Here is a 21713-nt window from a genome sequence, read left to right as displayed (position 1 = left end):
AGGCTGGCGCCAGAGAGAAGAGAGAACAGGGACGATAAGCTTAGGAAGTGTGGGTTAGATGAGTGGGCAGTGAGGGGGATGGAGAACTGGCTGGATGGCAGAGCTCAGAGGGTTGTGGTCAGCGGCGCAGTTGGAGGCCTGTAGCTAGCGGTGTTCCCCAGGGGTCAGCACTGGGGCCGGTCTTGTTCAACACACTCATCAACCACCTGGGTGAGGGGACAGAGTGTACCCTATACGGGTACGTATAAGGTACCGTCTATCTACAAGCTCTGAAATTTCCATCTTTAAGAAAGTTTATGACAGGCCATTTCTTCCCACCTAATTTACAATTCTGTTACCTCAAACTACTCGGTTTGCTTCTAACGTTTATGCAAGTCAACAGCACCCAGGAGCCAGAAAGCACTTTATCTTCACTGCGTGCTGTACGGCTGCCTGAGGTACCAGCCAACAGCAACCAGTCACTGCCTGGGGACGAGATTTCACATAATCTTAGAAATGCAGTTTTAAGGCAGCACAGTCTGTGGTTGTGGGGATCTTAAAACTAGCTTTCCTGCAAAAAAAACCCACCTGCAAACTCCTATAGGATTAGGAACTGTATAGAATAACTGGGAAAATGAATTTTCATTATGGATGTGAACTCATTTGTCTAAATAAATGTTAATACCTGGAACTAGAGATGGAGTGTACAGATTTTCTTAATAGGAAAAGAAGATATACAGCCAGTACTGTTGTTCTTAGGGGGCTTTTTTTGTGGAACTTCTTATTAAAATAATTTTACGATGTAAAGCTAATAGCTTCAAACCCACACACCTCTCCCCTCCAACCCATATATTCAATGTCTTCAAAATAACTTCAGTCAAAATTTAGATTCAGAAGTTTTGTGTAGCTTCTCAGAAAATGTTTAAAACGTAGTATCAGCAGATTTTTCTTCCAGAAAATTTCGTGTACACCATAAGGAAAACAGAGCAATTTTTAAAGGGAGCAGTCTGCCAGCTGAGTGGGGGTGGTGTTTGACTCCCCTGACTGTACTCTCTCGCTGGTACTCCCCGCCGTGCTTCTGTGCCCATCTCTTAGACTCCTTGTGTTTTATCTCTCTTTAGTACCTCTGTATTGCCATTCACTGCATCTTTTACGACCCCTTCTCAGACTAAGATTTTTCATAGTTATTTATGTGTCAGCTGAAAAGACCGTACCTACCTCGTGTATGTTGCCTGGATTTGTTGTAATTGATTTAGGTAGGGCTGCACTTGGAGCAGGACGTTACTCCGATATTCATAGATTAATGTGATGTTCTGTTTTCTTCCTCTGTTGCATGATCCTTGGGGAAAGGGCCATGGGTGAGAGCCAACATTTTTTCACTCAAATGTTATGGCCAATTATCTTACCTCTTCTGCAAAGTGATAATACTCCACCTTACACAGATGGAAGTAAGTACCTGTTGGTTTTGCATGACCTGACCTACAGCATCCCTCTGCTGCCACAATTTGTATGTCATTTCACTTGCCTTAAGCTCAAAAATAGAATATTGATGACATAAAAGTAATTTTCAGAGACTGGTGCCCTCAGTGTCAAGCCTTATAACATCATTGCAGTAGTACAGCAAAAAATGGAAACCTGCCAAAGTGAATTCATCGTCTGAATTTTGTTCTTTATATATTAAAACCAAAATCAAATTCTTAATCACTTAACTCAGTTTCTTTCTACCTCTGTAGAATCCGTGTCTGTTCTTTAAACATCCTGATGTAATGGCTTTCAGGGCTATTGGCTTTTTACTTCTGTAGTTCAGTCTCAGGTGAACAGGGAACATGGAGTCCTCTCCAGTCCTTAAAGCAAGACCAACGTTAGAAATGGTTTTCAAAGCTTTGGAATAAAGTCCCCGTTGGTGTATCGCAGAACTCTTGTGAGCGAGGAACCCCTGAGCTGAAAGCATCCGTGGCTCTGGAGCGTGTCTGGTGTTGGATGTGTTGTATAAATATAAACCTTGTGCTAAGCACATTGTCCTTCAGGGATGTGTACAGTGACAAAGGGATGATGCTGTTGGGTTGTTCAGTGCTATACAGAAAAGGTGCACAACAGACGTTTTCTTTATTGTTGTTCAGGTACTGTACTGTACTTTTTCAGCTCAGCTGCAGGCTCTGATATGGCTTTGGACACATTATTTCTTCTGTTCCTTCATGTCCTGCCTGTAATGACAGGGTTATAATTCTTCCTCTGCTTATTTCTCATTCATTTAGTTTGTAAGCTCTCCTGGGAGGTAATGGCTCCTTGCTTTGCATGAATATCCAAAGAGGGTTTTGGTCTCATCTGTGACCCTAGCTGCCATTATCAAGTAGTAAAAACTGCAGTCTATAGCAGGTGCTTTGCTTTATTTATTTTTTTCTTTATTTCTTCATAAAACTTTCCAAAATGTATCAAAGGCTATCAGGAGAATATCAACTGGTTAGTAACTATTAAATATTTGGGGGCTCTTATGGATTCGCTCTTAGTATATATTTTTAAAAGGATTTTTCTGAAACAGTCTGCTGCTTGAGGGAGCTTGGTCGGGAGGTCTGATGCGCTTCATTTGTTGCAGAAGCTGAGGCCAAGAGCTGAAGGTGGTGCCTTTTAGGTCTGGTGCGTGGCAGCTCCGGAGGCTGGATGGGAGGGATCATTTAGCAGAGATTGCTCACAGATGCTACCATAAACGTGGGCTCAATTCAATGCCACAGCAAATTCTGCTGTGCTGACCCACCTAGCTATCCTGAGCTTTGGGGGCAAATGAGAACTGGAGAGGACTTGGCACAGCTCCTGAGGCGTGCAAAATCCCCTGCATGTTGCACCCAAAGCACCACATTAAAAGACTAGTATTAAGGTTCCTAATTCAAGCACTTAAAATTTAGTAAATGCCTCCCCCTTGTGCATGTGCATTAGGATACAGCTTGTATTGTGTGGGCTCCTGCTGTGTTGTGCAGAGGGTGGTGGTTCACTCCTTGCTCAATGAATAACTTCATCTGGGACCAAACTGGGGTTTTGCAGGAGTCTGGGGCTGCCGATCCCGAGTTTCTGTTGTTGCAGGATCTGATGGCACTGATGACTGGGAGTTACGGGAGGAAAAGGGAGGATCTCAAACATCTTCTAATCCGAGTTGCAATTTTTTTAGCTGCCCTGAGTTTGGCATTTGGGGAGCTGACTCTGAGTTTTAAAAATATGGACAGTAAGAAAAATAAAGAGCAAATCTCAGCTCTTTTTTTTCCTTTTTTTTTTTTTTTTTCCTGGTAGTGTATGGTATTTTACAGTGTCTGGGCAGATTACTTCTAAATGTTTATCTGGAACAGTCTTTATCAGAAGGATACTACAAATACCTGTAGAAAGTCCTTGAAACCAAACCATATTAGTTCTGTCAGAACAGCTGTATTTCTAGAATCCCATAAATCTCTTTAATAGCTGTGAATGTTCAAGGCAAGCGTGATGTGAAGACAGACCTAAGCCTGGCAAGATCACCAGAGCCCTCCTGGATCACAGCAGGTACATGTATTTTCAGGGACAGCTGAATACACCCAAACGCTTCTGATATTTAAGAAAACCCATGCTTTTCCACCAAAAGTGTGTGTAAGTAACTCTGGTGACAGTCTTTTAAAACACACTTAGCTAAGAGGGCCCAGGAGTTTCTCAAAACCATTTTGGGGTATAAAAAAAGGTCACTTGGCAAAACCCACCTGCTCCTCACCAGCCACTCTTAGCTGTGGCCTGTGAGATAACCCTCTGTTCCAGCCCCTTTTCCTTTCTTAGTTTTTGTTCTTATAGTTAAATGAAAACTCGGAACTGCTTTTCACTTGCAGAGGAGAAAGAGAGACTAATCTTTTCTGCATGCCCTGCTGTACGGGACTGGGACTCCAGCAACAATCACATAGTTTTACATTTAGGGGAGCTTCCAAGACCTTGGAAATATTTTAAAACTGTCCCCGGGCATCTTCGGCTCCCTCTGGCGCTCGTGGCGATACAGATTCCTGGTAACACAACTACCGAGAAACCTGACTGACACGTTGTGGCACAAATAGCGTTGGAGGCTTTGATTTCTGGATCCGCCCCATCCCCAGTGCTAGGTGATATTTAACTTGACTGCATACGTTTTTAGTGTGTGTGCATGTGTTGTAATGCCATGAAATGGCCTAAAACCAGAAAAATACTTTGTGCTGGTTTTTCTGCAGTGCCTGTGAAAGCTGCTGCTTGTGCTCTGGTCTGGGCTGTACACAGATTTTTATTCCTTTCGCTTACTTGGCTCACCACCATCACTGATCACCGGAGACCCGTGATTCAACTCAGATGCTGAATTCTCTCTACTGGTGCAAAAATCTGATCGTCAATGATAAACTGTCCACACTCATGTCCTGAAGAGACATTTCCATTTACCACATGGAAATGTGCATTATTATTCTGACTAGCATAAAAATAATCTATGGAACTTTAATGCAAACTCATTGTTCGGAGAAAAATCCCTCTACTTGCAGCAGGATGCCAAAACGATAGAGCTGTTAGTTTGTGTAGTCCCCTTCTTTCTCCTTTGCCTGATAGAATCGTCGAAGGTCATGGCTCTGCCCTGTATTCACCATTGCTACTAGTAAATTTTGCGTGAAAGAAAAAAACAAACCCAAACATGTTTGTGTAGAGAATAAGAGTAATATTTTCTTGTTGTTTTTGTCTAGCTGGAGCAATGTATTTCCTGTCCCAACTGTTTGCAAGGAAGAGCACGTTTCATAGAATCATAGAATGGTTTGGGTTGGAAGGGACCTTAAAGATCATTTAGTTCTGACCCCCCTGCCCTGGGCAGGGACACCTCCCACCAGACCAGGCTGCTCAGAGCCCCATCCAGCCTGGCCTTAAAAACTTCCAGGGATGGTGCTTCCACCACCTCTCTGGACAACCTGTTCCTGTTTCCACCATTTGCTCATAATTTCTATTACTTTTATGTGACCTGTTGGCACTTCCAAATGCTTAAAGGTAAGTCAGAGATCTTTGGTTCTCAGGGCTGACATTTCTACATACACACACACAGTCTCAAACTTAGATGTGTTAATAGAAAAATGTGTTCTGAAATATAGACTTTTTGAAGCAGTGCTTTAATGTAGAGAGTATACCTTCAAGTCTTAAATATACTTTGTTTTAAAGACATATTTCATATACCCTTGAAACACTTTTCTTGTATCTGAAAATGTCACCCCAGTCAAAATGAATACAATTTAAATTCCAGAGTACTTAATGTCAGTACATAAATAGAAACTTCCAAACATCATTGTGTTTATATCGATTCCATTTTCCTGAGGATGGCATTCACTGCACTAAAACTCTACAGAAGAAATCAATCATTTTTTGCACTTACAAAGAGTCTTTTTTAATTAGCGTTGCTTTCAACGTGACATTAAGAAAAGACATAGTTTCTTAGCTGCTTTGAAAAAGCTATTGTGTTTTCTCGCTGTGATCTTTTCAGAAAGATCAATTGGGAAGGACAAGAGTTAAATTGAGATACTGAACTTATGAAAATAAGGACAGACTGAAGTGTATCTCTGTGAGCTGCTCCTGTCCCTCGTGTGCACTGAACTCCTACTTTCCTGGAGTGCATAAAACTAGAAAAACACATTAGTGAGCCTGTACACGTGCATGCTTCACGGTCACTTCTAGTGGTGTATCTCATACCTTAAGGGGGAAGGTAGCATTTCATGTAGCTGTTAACTTCTCTAATGTGGAATTGGGATGGCAAGCTGATCAGGGCTATTTTGTGACAGAGTTATCTATTCCTATCCCATCCCCTCCACTTCTTTTTTTTTTCTTTTTTGATTTTTTTTTTTCTCTTCTGTGGGGCATTCAGTCTTTCCAGAGCTAAGGAATTGCATAATTTAGGAAAAAGGAGCCTCGATAAGGAGCTACATCTCTTGGCTGTCTATCAGAAAAGACGCTGCTGTCAGATCTTGTCACTAGATAGGAGGGACATCAGCACAAAAATAAGTCTTTGTACCCCTTTACCTCTGTGTTAAGAAATACTTATGCAAGAATTAAGCTTCCGCTGCAGTGAACAGAGCTGATGTCTCTGTTTCCATTTATTCAAAAGGGCGTTTCTTGTGGTGCTCAAGTCCTTGGGGAGGGCAAGCGAGAGTCCCCAGCAGCCATTCTCCTGTCTCTAGCACCGGACTAGGTACGTTCTTGGGAAAACCCATAATTGCTATGTAAATCATTCTGTTCAGTCCAGTTGCAGTAAGAGGCCTGATGACTTTGTCCTGACCTTTGGTAATCTCAACTCTGTATATGTTTCTGATAAAATAAAGAAAGCTCATTAATAATAACCGTCAGCTCTGAGATTTCATAGCTCACCTTGGCTGAGAACAAGAAACTCCCCAGTTGTTTGAAGGTCTGTAAAAATGATGCGAATTTGTCTGAAAATTCTTTTTCTAAGCACTACAAAATTGCATTACTGTTGCCTTAGAATGAAATCTTTCAAATATATAAGGCATGATCTTAATGGTCCGTGATGTAATTAGGTATCAAAATAATAGAAATAAGTGAATATCACTCCTTCTGGGAATCACTCTTGCTAGAACTGAGTAACTCAAAGCTAGAAGAACAGACTTTACAGTTTCTTTTTAATCATGATCTGTGATGATGATTTAGCATCTTTAGCTTAGATGCTGCAAAATTTAGCTTTCTGCATCCTTTTCAATGACTTTCTTAAACAGTTATCCTAAATTTTACACTCTTAAAAACAGAATTTTTGCTAGTTCATGTATCTTGCTTTTTTGGTAGGCCTATAGCCTTACTTACAATTCCATTATTTTCTGTGATTTTTAAATGTTGTGTGTTCTTTCGCTGGTTTTGCTGCTTCCAGTTTTCTGGTTCCAATATATATGGTTTCCAGTGCTAAATTGATATATATGGGTTGATTGGCATTCAATACTGCAGAGCTAAGTGATAAGTTGCCTGCTTCTAAACTGTAATAACATCCCTTCGATGCCAGCGTGGTGTTTGATAGGGTGAAGCATTGTTCTTCCGTCCTGCGCAACAATGGGAGCTGATACGACAGTTTCTGTCATTTCTGAAATACTATCGATACATTCTGTGAGATCTCCTTCCCTGAAGACACACTAAGATCTATTTCACTGGGCAGCCAGACAGCTGGCTTTTATTTCTGTTCATGGTCTCTACTGTGTAGGTTTTCTAATATAGAATAATATAGATTTCTGATAAATTGTGCAATGACAGCATTTTACTAGTTGGATGCTTTCAGATATAAACAAACCCACCTGTTCTGCTTAAAGCATAAAGGAATTTAATTTTTTTATCAGGAACAGTGTGGCCAGCAGGGCTGGGGCAGTGACCATCCCCCTGTACTCAGCACTGGTGAGGCCCCACCTCGAGCGCTGTGTCCAGTTTTGGGCCCCTCACCACAAGAGAGACACTGAGGGGCTGGAGCGTGTCCAGAGAAGGGCAACGGAGCTGGTGAGGGGTCTGGAGCACAAGCCTTGTGGGGAGCAGCTGAGGGAGCTGGGGGTGTTCCGCCTGGAGAAAAGGGGGCTGAGGGGAGACCTTCTCGCTCTCTGCAACTCCCTGAAAGGAGGGGGTAGCCAGGGGGAATCAGTCTCCTCTCCCAAGGAACAAGCAACAGGACAGGAGAAAACAGCCCCAAGTTGCATCAGGGGAGATTTAGATTGGATATTAGGAAACATTTCTTCACTGAAAGGGTTGTCAAGGATTGGAACAGGCTGCCCAGGGCAGTGGTGGAGTCACCATCCCTGGAGGGATTTGAAAGACGTGTAGACGTGGTGCTGAGGGACATGGGTTAGTGGTGGGCTTGGCAGTTTTAGCTTTATGTTTGGACTCATTCTCAAAAGTGTTTTCCAACTTAAATGATCCTACGATTTATTCTTCAATTTGAGTAAAAGCTTGTTGCTACTATAGAAAAATATATTTTACAGAGTTAAAATAATTTAATTGCAGGCAAATTCTCTGTGGGTTTTTTTTTTGTGTTTGTTTGTCCTTTCGTGTTTGCAGATCCTGTGCTGATTTAATGTTCATCATGCACTGCAGGACAATAAAATATCACATCTCTCTCCCAAATAAAATATGGCGAAGATACATTATTTACCCAAGTCTACTGAAGTTTGTGAGACTGAAATCGCATAAGGAATTCTGTAGCCACATTTTCAACTTTTTTTTGTGAATGTTCATAATTAACTTCTCATCACATGGTTGAAGGATGGAAATGAAGTAATCTTATCTTAGCTGCCAGCATGTGCATCTTACAAACTTTTTTGCCTTCCTGCGAACTCTCTTTAGAACAGATTCCCTTTTTGGTTGCCAGCTCTGACTGCCTCGAGTGCTGTAATCATGGCTCTAAATATTAGAAGTCCACAAGAATCTGTACCACACCTGTGCTCTGATAGCTGACCCCTGGAAGCATGCTTGTAGGGGGCACCAAAATCCTCAGGTGTCACCTGTGGAAATTCGTGGATGTTTCAGATGAGCAGTGGATGCAGTAGCTGATCAAAATCTGTTGTTGATGTTGTTAACCTGGCCTTTTGGAGAGTCAAAGCTCAGTGGTGTGTCCTGAAAAGCTTTACGTATAGGAGAGCTCTGAAAGAGCAGGCAGGAGAGCTGCACCTGCCTGGTGCTGGTTTCCATCCAAATGCCCTCCCAGTGACTCGTGTGGTCCGTAACCCCTCTGGTGCCCCAGATGCCAGGACAGGGAATCCTCTGTTGGACAGGAAGGTCTCAGATCTCTGGAAATGGGTGAACTATGGCAACAGCTGTGTTCTTTGATTAAGATGTTGGGCAATATGAAAGACTGCATAGTAAGAATGGTCTAGATGTGCATGTACTGCTGCTATACGTGAAGATGTGGTAAGGAAAACTCACTTTAAATTAAAATTTAAGTTGTAACATCAAGCTTTAGAACATGCCCGAATCGTTTTGGCTTTTGTTTGCATAAACATTATAATGTACCATTTAACTCAAACCAAAGATCTTTGTTGCTCAATTTGCTTTTTAAAATTTATTTCTTTTTTAACCTTTCCAGTACCATTTTCTTGCAAAGTTGCTGTAGCAGCTTATTTCCCATAAAGAAGATATTTCCAAGATAAGAACTTGGTTCTTTTCGAATAAGATCATCTTGCAGTTCAGCATTTCCTTTGCTACTACAGTTATCAATGAGATGTCTTGTCTCGTTAGCCTAATTAGTGACTTGGTGCTTAATACAGTTTTTTTTCTTGTGGCAGAGAAACAAGAGCTTAGCTTAAAAACTCTCCTGCTCCAGGCTTTGGTAGGCACTGCCATTAATGTTCACTGGGCACTAATTTAGAAAAATCTATTGGAATTGTATGCACTGTGCGCCTGTGAACAGAGCCACTGCTTGGTTTTGCTATTTCTATAGTTTTACTGATGTTGCCGGTGAAAAGTATGTTCACAGGCAGCTCTGCTTCTCCTTTCTGAAAATAACCAGCTGCTTTTCCCCGCTTAGGAGTTGGAACTATTAAACTGCCTTTCTGATAGGATTTCTCAATCTGAGAAGAGCTGTGGTCAATGTGTGTGACCATAAATAAGTGAGGAAAAAACAGGCGGGGGGAGACCGGACTGCGGTTTTATGCTCAAGGCCACGTTTTCATGCTTCTAGATAACAGTTTTGCTTTTCTGTAGCAGTCTTCCAGCTGGGGCTGATTGCGCTGGTGCCTGTTCTCACCGTGTGTCGGGTGGGTGCAGCATCCGGACGCTCCCGGGGTGCTCGCTGCTGGCTGGGCTGCCCCAGACGCGCTGCCAAAAGGTGCGACTGCATTTCTGTTCAGCGTGCTGATTGTTTTAGTCTTGGCACAAAGAGGAAATTCTTGTGGAAAGGCTGCGGCTCGTAGGTGCAAACACTTAGTTTGCTGGAGTCCTGCAAATGATCTGAAACCAGGGTAATTGTACTGACAGATCCTTCTCTTAAAATGTGCAGTAAAGCAAACCGTATCCATTGTTTTACAGTATACTTTTTTCTGACTTTATTTTACATTTGCATTTCTGCTTAAACAGTGTATCATCTGCACACTTTTATTGTCAGAGAGCGGCACTCTCACCGTGTACTTTATGGCAGATACCTGCCTCTGCCTGTTTCAAGACAAAACTCTCCCAGGACCTATGGCATGTCCTGCATTAGCGTTTGTTGCTTAGGGCATATGGGGAGCAGCTGCTGCTCACATGAGAATGGAGGAGAAACAGCCATCTGATGAAACACCACCTCTCATGCCCAATGTGCACGTGCTGCCTGGGGTCGGGTTGTAGCCTGGAGTGTGTTCCTGCACCTAGGGTCCCCCACGGGATATGGGGCAGAGCTGTCCTCGGGCAGCTGTTGTGGTCCTGCATGGCCTTTGAGCTGGGAGGGAACAGGCTGCTGCCAAGGAAGATGTCTTGGAGAGTGTCTGCTGCCTCAGGTGTGTTAAGCAGTTAGCATGGGGAGCAGCAGCAGTTTGTCTGGTTGGTTGTATTAAGCCCTGATGCCCCTCGGAGTTAAAGAAGAAACCATTTGTATGCCACAAGGCACCAAAGCTTTCTCCTGTGCTTTAACAGACTGTGTCCTCTGTCTTCTGGGCAAGCCTGGCACTGCTGGCAGCAGGGTTATCCCACTTTACGTGTCCACGAGGTAGGTGCTAGCAGAGCTTCACTGTTTCAGAAATAACATATGTTTTGGGGGATTCAAAGGCAGCCTCCTGCATCTTCAGTATCAAGTTGTGAGTAATAATGGAGTAATACCCGCCTAATAACTGCCATCTGCCTGGGCTGGATAAACATTAATATTTAGCTTCTTTATGTGTGGTGATTTCACTTCCTGAGAAATATTCTTCTGCTGAGTGACTAGATGGGTCTGACTGCGGGAGGATGCTGCCACGCTGCTCCCCAAAGCCTAACTCTTGGCAGAAACTTTGCTCACACGGATGACTGTGTTGCTGAATGGCAATCTGTCCCAGCAGATGCAAGGGACATTTAGCCAAGGGAGCTTGGTGGGGCTTTTCTCTTTCCTTGTCTGTCTTCAGTGACAGCTACTAGAGCTCTTGGGCTCCCTGACCACTGGACATCCCCAGGGACCTGGCCTGTCACCGTGTGCGCTGAGGCTGCTCTCAGAGAGCTGGCTTCCCCCGAGTGCGGGAGTGTGCAGCCCTCCAGCCCCGTGTTGGTGCAGGGTCTGCTCCTGCTGCAGCTTCCCTGGGAATGAGCCTGTGCTGCTGAGCTGCGTCTTATTGCTCTGAGAGCTCCAGCATCTTCAGCAGCTGAAGAGAGCACGTTATCAATAGTGCATGTTAATGGTATTGTTAGCCGGGGCAGGTCCAGCCAGCATGTTCATTAAACAGCTCTGAGGTTTTCCTAGGGCTCAGTAAAATTTCTTCCCGATTAATAGTGGAAGTTGGAGCTTAACAGGGCTGCCCTAGAGAGCACAATTGCTTTTCCTGAAGTACATGAAGGTCATCAGGTTCCTGAGGCCTCATCCAGAGTTGCACAGAATGGCAGGAATTGTTCCAGGGATTCCAGGGGGACGGACTCCTCAGCTCTTGTATTTGCAAGTTTAGAGCATTATCTCTGCTAATCAGTCAAAAAAAAAGTCATTTTGATTTTTAAGGACTCACAAAACATAAGCATCTCAAAATCTCACATCCTGAATTCAACTAATTTGCAACAGTCTTGCAGATTAATCTTCAGTTCAATTCCTTTTGTGAATTTAAATGTGTTTACAGTGCTGTGTGCCTATTTTCGGTACGTGGTGTGTTTTTTAGATGAGAAGTACCTGCGTTCCGTGTAACGGAGGCTCATTGTACTCTTCTCTCTCTGCTGACTGTACTTGGCTATCAGTGAAGAATCAGAATGAGGAAGATGAGATGGTTGTGGTGACTATTTCTGCTTTTCCCCCTATCCATCCTATAACTCCTTTACTTCTGTTGATGTCAGTTATTTTGCCAGCTGCAACTTAAAATTTCTGACAGTACTGCAAGCGGATATTTTTTTTCCTTTTGCATACCTGACATTATGGGCCTTTAAGACATGTTTGGGAAGATGATGAAAAACAAACCTGGAGAACTAGTGTCAAAGAAACTTGTGAGCAGAGGTTCGCAAGGTTTTGGAGGCTCATAACTAAAATGCCAGACTTTAGAAAGCATTTGCTGCTCTTCTACCATAAAAGATAAAACAAATGTGTTGATCAAACAGCGTTGTACTATTACAGCAAGGTTACCAACCCAAAGGGACTGTTAATTAGTGCCGTGTACTGCACCGTGATCATTCCAGGAAGATGCTTATATGCCTATGACCCCATCATGTCTAAAGAATGATACTTCCTTCAGAAGTCTGTGAGTACCGTGCTCCTTGTTTGAGGATATGTATCTGGGGTGTTAGTGGTCAATTAACAAAACCAAACCAAAAAAGCTAATAAATCTGAGACAGAAGCTAGACCGTTTCCTATGAGAGGCCTTATGGCTTGCCAATTTTGCAATTGTTTAGGGACAGATGTAGCATTTTTCATCAGAACACTGCCTCTGCTTTTAATGAAATTGCTTCCACTTATGTATGTGCATAAGTGCTTGCAAGATCTGAAGGTCTTGGGGACTGCATGTACAGCAGAATACTTGCATCACCATCTAGCATCTTGTCTCGATATAAAACTGCTGCTATAAAAACTGCCAAATAAGATCTGTAGTGTTTGCTTTGGGTGGGTTTTCCGGTTTCCGTTCTACCCTGAGAACAAGATTCCAGCATCATTTAAGAAAGGGAGGGGACTGCACGGCAAACTGACTCTTGAGATGGCAGTGATTTGTAGGTCACCAGACAATCCTAATAAAATAACTTGCTCCTTTTAAACTATTTGCACCAAGGGATCCAAGCTGTGAGATGCATGTGATATTTAGTACACCTCACAAAACAAAGTTCAATCTACTTGACCTTTTCCATAAAACAGCATGTAAGCATGTGGCTTTAATAACAACCCCAGTCACAATGAAAAGTCAGTAAACCTCATCTACTTTCTCTGGCATTTCCTTAGAACACGAAATAAAACGTGTTCACTGCTTATTTATTTTTGGATATGGTGAGACAGAGGTGTGATAATATATCTTGGAGAAGTTTTTAAAAAATTCAGTTGTGTGAATTGGTTAGGAGATTCTTTCCAGTTTTGTATACGTGCCTGCTGGGTATGATGTTCCCTTAATTTATAAACCAGAGTAAGTGTTACAACTGGATTAAAATTCTTGCACTTCTGTTGAAACCAAGAAACTACCAGATGTTGTGCTTCGGGACAGCAGTGAAAATCCTTTTGAGCAGCAGGGAAGCTTCTTGTTCTGCATGCAAATAACCCTGTACTGGCAAATCCTTAGGCAACAGAGGTCAGTGTCCAGAGAAACCGGAGGCAGAAGCTGTCTATGGGGACCTGGCAGTGCTCAGGATTACACCACTGCATGGGAATCCAACCTCTAATTTTTCAGCCTACTGCTGTGCTGGCTTGCCTTTATGATGTGCCATAAAATCCTCTTGGCATGGTGACTGTTTTCTCTGGTGCCAGTGTCCTGTCAGTCCCAGTTTTATCTTTTCCTGGGCTTCCGCACCCAGGATTTTGGATGTATGGGGTCCTCAGGCATCTATGGCTCTGGGATGCCGTGGATTCAGATGGCCACAGCCCAGAAATATGCTCAGGCATCTCTTGCCTGTGCTTAAAGCTAATTCATGGCTCTCTGCTTGCAGCAGAGAAAGGCCAGGGCAAATCCAGAGTAGGTATCTGGGAGTGTTGCAGAACAGTCAGAACTTTTCGTGCCCATGCCATAAGTGGAAGGATGTGACCACTGCATGCTGGTTTCAAGGGAGGAGCATCCTATTTTTCCTTCAGACAGGGAGTTTCCAAACTTCTCAGGGGCTGTAGGTTATTTGAATATCTGCATAAGTATCCCAGAAAGCTGCAGTTCTTTGCCAGCACATGAAACTTGTCCTAGAGCCAGGGGTGGCTACTGCTGCCATTGCTGTTCTGCCAGTGATGGCACCCAAGCAAGCTGAATTTGGGAATCAGTTCTGCAGGGGTGTCTCCTCTGGTCCATGCCATAGCACGCTTTTGTCTTTGGAGACAATGGAAGTACATTCTGACCTTATCTGCAAGTATTGCTACTGCTGAGTGATTGAGATTGATAATAAGAGCCTGACATCTTTTCATGGTTAATTAGTTTAAAATGAGAATAGCTCTCGTATTCACTGCTGACTATCAAAGACAATAATTACAAGACTATTTTGTATGAACAATCTCCATCCTGTTCGCTCGAGCTGGTGCTGCTACCCAGCTAAACGTTGCAGGAAAGACTGTTCACTTTTCATGATGATCAGTAAAAATAGATTAATGGGAGAGTTCTCCTCAAAGGGTAAAAGGAGGACAGGCTCCTCCGAGCAGCGCTTGTCAGATAAGGCTATGTGCTGAGCGGAGAATGCTACACACCGACTGGGGGTCGCTGCCTTTCCAGCGTTGTGATCTGAGGACTTCCTTTCCAGAAGCCATACGGCGGTGCCTTGGCGATTCCTGGGTGAATCACATCAGTGTGATAGATAAAACCCTTTTTTCTCCTAATTGGATGAGTGTTAGAGCGGGGCTGCCAAATTTCAAGGCAGAAACAAACTTTAACTGTGCAAACAACAGATGTCAGACCCTTTACCTACAAGGGAAAAGGAAATAAAGCACAAACCCTAAAATGGATGGGTGCAGTTTTCTATCCAGTCATGCATGCTTCCTATTACCTAATTACTGAGATGAAGGTATTAAAGCATGCAAATGAAGTGAGCTTCAGTATGTGCAATGGTATACTTGTGGAAGAAAACATACCTTGGGAAGTTGCAGTCAGGATCTGTGTAGCATTGTCTTTTGACCAGTTGCTAATAAGTGTCTCACTATTGGCATAAAATTAATGTAGATTAGCTAATAAGAATATATTTTCCATTGCCTGAATTGCTTCTCATATGGTTCCTGAGAGTGGTGGGTCTATTTATAATGCTGTTAAAGGACTCTCTATAGTGAGGTATTTTCGAAGAGCGTGTTTTGGTGCCAAGGATTCCTGGTAATGGAAATAACTTCTGCTAGAAATGCCATTTTGAACAGAAATAAGTCTCTTACGTTATGTAAACAGCACCACAGAGGGTCAGCGGTTTTAGTTGTCTATAAAACTGAAACAAAACTGTCAACATTTTTCATGATTGTCCAGCCTGCCAGGGGTGCAGGCCTACGAGCTGTGATTGTTCAAACCTATTGATTGACCCTGTATTTGTGCAAGAAGAAGCCTGGCTGCTGCCTCGGAGAGCTGGGAGCTTCATGGGATACCTGGGGGCTACAGTAGCTGCTGCTGCATGGCTCCGTCTCGGCTTGGTGTGCCATCAGGGAGCGCCCTGGGCAGCAAGAGGAGGTGTGTTTGGTACCGTGCTCGGCTCTGCTGATGTGTCTGCTCCCTCTGCTCTGCTGGCATGCCAGGTGCTGCTCTGCCTGGCTCAACTTTTCACCCCCCTCGTGAAATTCCTTGTTATTTGCTAAGTCTTGCATCTCACAGAGAAGTCATAGACTTGCTAACAGTTATTCTTCAGTGTGGCATTACATTTTCCTCTGGTTTTGTTTTTTTTCCTTGAAAATGGCAAAAAGCCAGGAAATGGATGCCTTTTTTTTATTGTTGAGCCAGTTGCAGTCCTATTCTGGTCTTCACAGAAGAAGTGCTCCTTAAACTGTATTGTATCCTCAAAAAGCCCCTGCGTTTTGATTTAATCTAGCTTTGGGGAGCCTCTGAAAAAAGGAGGACCTATGATATCTTTGCATAGAATAAAGTGAGATAGCTGGGAACCATTGCCTTTTGAAAAAGGAAGAAAAGGAAATATTTGCTCGCAGTTCTTTACTCTGAGAGATTGTGGGGTTTGGGTCTTCCAGATAATGAGAGATCTGGGAAAGAGACAGAGAATTGAAACCATCAGAGGTGTTTTTCTCAGCAATTGTTGCCTTTCTGATTTCACATAAGCCATTATCACAAGAACTAGTAGGATTTGCAGAAAAAAAAAAGGATACTTTTTTTTTAAGGCAGACTTCTTGCAGACCTCTTTTTCCAGTCTCCACGGTTGTATTTGGGGAAGAAATACAGGTGAGAGCAAGTGGAGAAGCTTATGTTTTTTAAACGTCTGTGCGTTAAATTTCCTTGTGTGTATGGGAGGTTTTGTTTGGTTTGCTTTTTGAAGAGAAGTAGCATAATCTCTACCAGTTATTCAAAACCTACCGTGCACCGGTCTCCAGCCTATCTGCTGTTCTGGGTAGCTAAAACCCAAAGGTGTCGTTTTGATTACAGTTACTGGGAAGGAGTCCGTGAGGCACAATACTCTTTGCTCCAATTGTGAATTACATCCACTGTTTTCTCAACTTCCTTCCCAGTTGCAGACCAAGCTGTGATGCAAAAACTGGTATAATGAACAAGTGGTTTGATGTCCATCTTTCAAGTAGTTCTGTTCCCTTCACAGCGATCCCATGCTTGGATTTGGCCCATGTTTCAGTTTTAAGAAAAACATTGTTTTGACACCACCACAAACTGTCAACTGGTAGATGATCAATGAGCCTTTCGTTTCTTTGTTAATTAGTTAATAAATAAATATATAGAGGAATGGTCAAGGCTTTTTTATTGATTTATTTATTTTTTAAGCATAGTCTTAAGAGAATTCTCCGTGTATTAGTATCGAGAGTTGACAAACAGAAAATTTGTCAGAGCTGTTTTTTGGAAGAGATCTAGGAACACTTAAATCCATTTGGGACATTAAATATACCTGTTCACACCCGAGTATTATTGATTAAGAATAAAGGATTGTTTTATTCTTAATTTTTCAGAATTACGTGTGCATTTTATGAACAAACATGATTCAGTGTGAAGTCCCTGTGTTGGGGGGTAGGCGTAGCTTGGAATTTGAACAGAATCCTGAAAAATGTGCTCTGAAAACCTGTCCTCTGATGTCCTTTTCCTTACTGCCAATCTTAACTTTAGAGAGAAGTGAATCCCTTAGAAATGTTTTATTTCTCGCACTATGAAGAGTCCTCTGAATATAAGTAAAAAAGCCTCATTAAGAGCTGAACTGAACTTATAGACAATTGTGCCTCTGCTGATCAAGTTAGGGTTTTTTTAAACTATGACAGCAGTTCATTGTATAAAGGAGCAGTTTCTCTTTGTATCCTGCTCAGTGGGGCATCTGATATAATCCCTGAAGGCCAGAAGAAGAAACCACCAGCCAGTGGAGACAGGCAGTCCTTTTTCTGCAGCTCCGCAGGGTCCTGATACTCCTACACTGGGACCAGCCCGAGAATTCCTCTAAACTTTCAGCCACGGTCATTCATATTTAGACTTCAGTCTCTACAGCTAGAGGAATTCGGGTTCTGGCCCTCTTGGGCAGTGCCGTACGCACACAGCACATGCATTCAGCTAGACATGGTTTCACTGGGGACTGTGCTGTCTTGGAGAGCAGCCTTGGTGTGCCTGACTTGCTTGGATCAGAGTAGAAGTTTAACATAAATTGCTCTTCTGCTTATTGAATCCAAAGTTAATTATATGGTAAATGCTCTCAGTAGAAGCCCCTCTCTAAACGCAGCTGGATGTCTGTCTTGTTTTTGAACACCAGCCTCTGCTTCCCTGAGACCTGGCTCATTTCCGAAGATGAGATCCTCCAGAATTTCTCGCTCCTGTTTGTAACAGGGAAAGGAGAGATGACAGTAGGGAATGGGGTTTTAAAAACACTCACAGTATCGTCTACAGCTGTATCAACTAAAACTCTTAAGGTACAAATCGCACAGTCCTCAGGAGAATGTGTTTGTCACTGTGGGCTGTTCTGCATCCACTCAGCTAGCGCATTTCCGAATCCGCCGCCTCGATTTCCATGGTGATTTGCACTCTGACTACCTAGAAGCAGTGAGGTCAAATCTTTTTCTTAGCTTTATCTTTTAGGTGCCTCTTTTAATGTCTCCTGACTGTAGACACAAAAACACGCAAATGCATTGGAGGGCCAATTCAGAATCGAAGGGCAGCTGGAGGGCAACGTATGTCCTCCTTTGTAATCACTGTTGGACATGGAAGGTTTTCAAATGTATTCATTTGAAATTCAGAAATCAATAGAATGGAATGGAAAAGCCTATTTCTTAGCTAGGGTCTGGAGAGGTAAGAATTTGGAGACAAAATGATACAAGTCTCTGGGAGGCGAAGATGGAAACTTATACTGAATTCACCCCCATAGTTCATTTTCAAATGTGAAGAGGGTTAACTTGTGGTGTGTCCACTTTGGGCAGCACGTAGGAAGCTAGTTTGTGTGTCTGTGCCGGACTGATTGCCCTACAAGAAACCCCTTAGTGACACAGAGGGAGTACAGTACACACGGAGCATTCTCTTTGGGCTCAGCTTGACCATTTGTTTGTGCAAGTCTGATGTTGGAAGGTCTCGAGAAGCATCACTATGTTTGGGCTGGGAAATTCACCTCAGGACTTTCCTTGTTGCTGATCTACTAAGTAAATTCTACTGACAGAAAGAAGGTGACTGCCTTTATTGCAGGCAAAGGTGGAATGAGTCTGCATGGTAACAGCTTGGTGCGTTGCTTGGCCCTGGAGAGGGCTGGTGGGTCTGATGCCTGCTGAGCTCATGGCTGGCAAGCGGGTCTACAGATGAAAAGCGGGACGCTCCCTCGTGTGGAGCTCAGACTTCTAAAATCGGAACTGCAGAGGGTTCTCCTGGAGTTATTTTCAAGCTGATGCTTGCAGGGAGGGCTGAAAATGTGATGTGACTTACTGTGCATGGTAAACCAACATTACTTTGTAGGAAAAATATGCTTTATGGGAATCCAAGCAACCGGAGGGTCTTTGGGAGATTATGAGATTTGGAACAACTTTAGGGTAAAATTGTTCGAATTGTTTAGTGTTTCTAAAACTAAATAATTCTTAACCATTAGTAAACCGTGTTGTCAGATGCACTGAAAATTCTCTGGGTTCCAGAAAGCTGTAAAGCCTTCTCTCTCTTTCTTGCATGCTGACAGGCATGCAAGTGGTTCTGAGGCAGGTTTGCCGTGTTTCTGGTTGAAGGTGTTGCAGTTCCCTAGCTTTGAACTTCTTGCTGACTCGGCTCAAATCATCACTTTCAGACCTTCCAGCACCACTTCTCGTTGGGTGAACTCTTTCCAGCAACTCTTTCTTTCCTGTGCCTTAAAATGGAGACTCCTGGTGTTATTGCAGTCATCTCTGCGCCAATGGCCATGCTACCCCGCTGTAGGTGCAATGATACAGTTAGGCAGGGACAAGCCCATCCTGATAAAGCACCGCTCTTTATTCCAGACAAACCTATTTAGGAGGCGTATGTCTCAGAACCAATGTGCAGTTCACAGGTATATTTAGGTGCCATCCTTATCTCCACTGAGAATGGGCATATTTAATGCCTTTGCAGGTCTGCTTTGGACTTCTGTTTCTCATTTCTCGATCCAGACGTGAGAGAATCACCTCCCCAAGTCCTGTTATTGTCTCAGCTCCCTTGAATCAATTCAAACTCAAAACTTCCCCCTGCTTAGCCAGGGAAGGGCATAAATTCTAGGAGACTTGCTCCCTGTTTTCTGTCAGTATGGGGGATTAATGTTACTTCTCAGTGACATTAATTACCAGTGAGTTAGGAACACAGACAGCTGTGCACCGGCCGTGATAGATAATGTATTTCAAAAGTGAATATAGTAATTCTTGACGCTTCCATAACAGAGAACATATTAGCCATGCTGGAAGTCCCTTGTCATTTTTAGCCAGCAGGTATATTAATGAATGACGGGAATAAGTATACTGAAAATTCAGCTAGGTGGTGTTTTTCTGAAATAATTCTGCAAAGCCTAGCTGCCACTGCATCACAAATATGCTTCTGTTGGAGCTGGGTTTAACACGGATTTGTAGTTTCCAGGTTGCTGTGTCCTACAATCGTAAGGAATGCTGTGCACTGCCCTCCTTGCAGGAAGACGAATGCCTGGATCCCCTGCCAAAGAAAGTACCTCAGCAGCCTCTCTTGGCAGTTGCAGATCTATATTCTTTCCATCACTTCTCACAAAAGGGAAAGTCAGTACTTATCCCCTTAGCAATAAAGGGACTTAAGTCATGAGACAGCAGACAGCATGGCAAAGACTTCACTCTAGAGGCATGTCCAAGGCAAGAGGGTTAATTGGGAATACCAGTGCTTCACAGCAGATTTACATAAAACACCTGCTAAGCAAATTTTTAAGCAAGTATAGAAAATCTTATTGGCAAAATATCTTTCTAAAAATTATGGTAGCTCTGGATAAAGATGACCCAGACATTCAGGGTGGGACTCCTGTTAGTTTTAGTCCTGGCGGGTGTCCTGGCTTCCAGCGGCTGCTTGGAAAGGCTGTAGATCTCCTAGAAGTCCCATTCCCTGCAAGCCCCGTGCAGGTGGCTTGAATACCAAAGGAGGTCTCAGCCAGCACTGGACATGTGTTGACACCTGAATTTTGCCTGCAGTTTGGTCCAAGAATGTGGAAAGCGTTGCTGTAGTTGGTGGGCTTTCTGCCTTAGCTTAGGAAGCAGAGAGCTGGTAGTGGCACAGATTAGCTGATGTCAACATTATCACTTGCTCAAAGGACTCAAATTAAGATTGTTACTTGCTAATACACCTGGGTTAAATCCTCTGCCTAGATGAGACTCCCAGGGTCTGAAATCTGCTCCCAAGCTGCATGCATTTTGCCTCTATCGCAACAAATCTCTCTTCTGCTTATCTCTAGTTCTTGTTTCACTGCACCATGCCTCTTGCGATTTATTTCTGGTGCCTTCGTTGGCGATGTGTTGTTCATTTTGGATGTCTGTGGCAGATGTTCAGCTGCTGAGCCTCTGCCCAATTTCTTGTATTTTGGAAGCTCTGTGCAGTCTTGTCCCTTCTTTGATTTCCTGAAAGCCTTTAAGTAGGGGGCACTGGGGATGGTGCTTAACGGTTCTTGGCCGTGCGCTGCAGAGGGCTCTGGTGTGCGCCCTACTGCTGATACCAGGTGGATCCCTAACACTCACTATGGTTCAGCGTCACCACTGGGCCAGGTTACTGCTCGTACCTGCGGGGGTCTAAAGCAATGTTCGGCACCGAAAACCTCAGCGACAGCAGGGTGTAGGAGCAGGCATGCTGTTTGCTGTAAACCTGTTGCAGACCTAGTGTAGATTGTCCGACTTTGATGTTGGAGTTTGTTGTGCAGGGGCACATTGGTCGCAGTTTCTGTGTTGGCAGCTTTGCACTGAGTGGAACCCAGATTAATGCAGAGTTGGGGTTTCCTGGGCAAAATCGAGTCCTTGGCCCGGGAGGCCAAGCTCTTTGAATACCGCCTTCAGTTTTGCTTCCCTGAAAAGGTAGGGATTGCTGTGAAGCTGCCAACCATGTTGTGTGACTGAGCCCATCTGCAGCATTACCAGATAATGGTTTTGTCCTTAGATTCATACAAACAATGTTGGTAGAAGCCACCAATTTTTAGAGAAGCTGGACAGGAACCTACCTTAGAACAGTATATCAGGGTGCCAAGTGCTTGACTCTTCTGAGTAAGCGTGAATCTTAGCATGGAGTAAGTAGTCATTAAGGAGAAATTATTTTTTGACGTTAGCTAGGGCAGAACTAGGTTCCTGTCCAGGAATCTTGCAGACCTTCTGGCTGCAAGGGAAGCAGGGTGAGGGAGACATCCAGGCCACCTGC

This window comes from Rissa tridactyla, chromosome 9 (genome assembly GCF_028500815.1).
Source record: "Rissa tridactyla isolate bRisTri1 chromosome 9, bRisTri1.patW.cur.20221130, whole genome shotgun sequence".
Lineage (NCBI taxonomy): Eukaryota > Metazoa > Chordata > Aves > Charadriiformes > Laridae > Rissa > Rissa tridactyla.
The sequence above is the reverse complement of the archived record's forward strand: the minus strand, read 5'-3'. Positions refer to the sequence as shown.